This window comes from Pelophylax lessonae, assembly GCF_965119305.1.
Source record: "Pelophylax lessonae genome assembly, chromosome: 4".
Lineage (NCBI taxonomy): Eukaryota > Metazoa > Chordata > Amphibia > Anura > Ranidae > Pelophylax > Pelophylax lessonae.
In genome coordinates this window covers 157,696,945-157,699,048 of record NC_138771.1, presented here as the reverse complement: position 1 = coordinate 157,699,048, position 2,104 = coordinate 157,696,945, and positions in this window count along the sequence as shown.

Here is a 2,104-nt window from a genome sequence, read left to right as displayed (position 1 = left end):
CCCAGGAGCAGTACTAACCGGTGGCGGCATACCGGCTTTCTCGCTCCCTTCAAACTGATAGGGGCGGATCCCATTCAAATCAGGAGGCAACGGACCCATCCGGCTTTCTCTGACAGTGCCTACTTCCCAGTCCCCCAGATTCTCCTGAGGTGCCCTGGTTCATTTCAGCCCCTGCCGATACTAACCATCAAGGTCCATACCAACTGATAAGAACAGATACTACACTTGATCTTAGGGCTCTTTCACACGGCCGCTCCGTGTGAAAGCTCCGCTGCGGGACTTTTTTTTTTTTACGGAGCGGATGACATTTGTGTCATCCGCTCCATATGTCCGCATATCATCCCATCCGTTTGCGGATGATATGCGGACATAATGTAAGTCTATGGGCATTGCGGATGTCAGCGGGTGACACCGCTGACATCCGATTTTCCTTCCTTTCCGTTTTTTGAACGGATGAAAAAATAGGGTTCTGTTCCATTCCAAAAAACGGAACAGAACTGAAAGGAAGAAAATCGGATGTCAGCGGATGGTATTCCGCTGACATCCGCAATGCCATAGACTTACATTATGTCCGCAAATCATCCGCAAAAAAATAGGATGATTTGCGGACACACGGAGCGGCCGTGTGAAAGAGCCCTTAGCCAAAAGGCCGAAAACTACAACACATCCAATGTTGGAGTCAGCCAGCTTGCCCAGGTAATCTACCTTGTCATAGTCCTGGGTCCCCTTAAAGTGCTTTCCAAGTTGATGTCCTTATCACTTATAGTTCGGGAGCAGTGCCATGTTAAGCTGACAAAATTTCCCATAGAGCTAGTGTATTTATATGCATTGAGAAGTGAAAAAAGGTATTGCTTCACTTTAAGTACATTTTCATTTTACATACATGCTCTGGTCCCATTGTGTACTTAAAAGTGGGGTGCCTGTAATTGGAGAGTTAGAAAAGCTTCTAAGTCCAAAGTCACCTCCATCAGATCCCCTGCAGTTGGTACCTTGTGTACCACCTGCCCCTCCCTTTAGATTGTAAGCTCCACGGGCAGGGCCCTCCTGTCCTGAACTGTATTGTAATTGTACTGTCCCACCTCCTACATAGTAAAGTGCTATGCAAACTGTTGGCACTATATAAATCCTGTATATTAATAATATTATATGTTATTGCTCATCTAAAATATTGCTCTAGCATACCTACCAACTTTTTGAGATGGGAACGAGGGACACCTATTAGCAAATGTATGTAGGCATAGGACACACCCCCTGCCATGCCCCCCTTAAAGGAGAATTATAAAATAATAAATTATTAGTTAAACCCACAAGTGCTTTTTACCACTACTATTCATTTATATTCATGAAGATGAGAATGAGGGACACCTACTAGCAAATGTATGTAGGCATAGGACACACCCTCTGCCATGCCCCCCTTAAAGGAGAATTATAAAATAATAAATGATTAGTAAAACCCACAAGTGCCTTTTTACCACTACTATTTCTTTATATTCATAAAGATGAGAATGAGGGACACCTATTAACAAAAGTATGTAGGCATAGGAAACACCCCCTGCCACACCCACCTTAAAAGAGAATTGTACAAAAAAAATTATTGGTTAAACCAACGAGTGCTTTTTTACCACTACTATCCCTTTATATTGGCTTTTGGAATTTATAAATGCAGTAATTTAGAAATTGGATGAAAGGTTTAGCGGTATAAAACATTTTTTTATAGCTAAATAATGCATTTTATATACAACTATATAGACAAGACCAAAATTAGGGACAAATGAGTAAAGAGGGACAGAGGGACTTTTTTTCCAAATCAAGGACAGTCCCTCAAAATCAGGGACAGTTGGAAGCTATGTATACTGTAGTGATTGACCAATTATCGTCAAAGCCGAAATATCAAAGGCCGATATATCGGAATCGGCCTTTTAATTTACCGATATTTCAGGAAAGTGCTTGTACCGGAGTGATGCCTGCAGCTAGAGGCATCACCCCGGTACCGGTGTCCATAGCCGACGGTCAGCTGTCTTGTAATGACAACTGATGCGGCTGAGAAGCCGCTCGGCTGTCATTCCAAGAAGTGGAAGGGGACGTCCCCCCCCGCCCGGGTCTC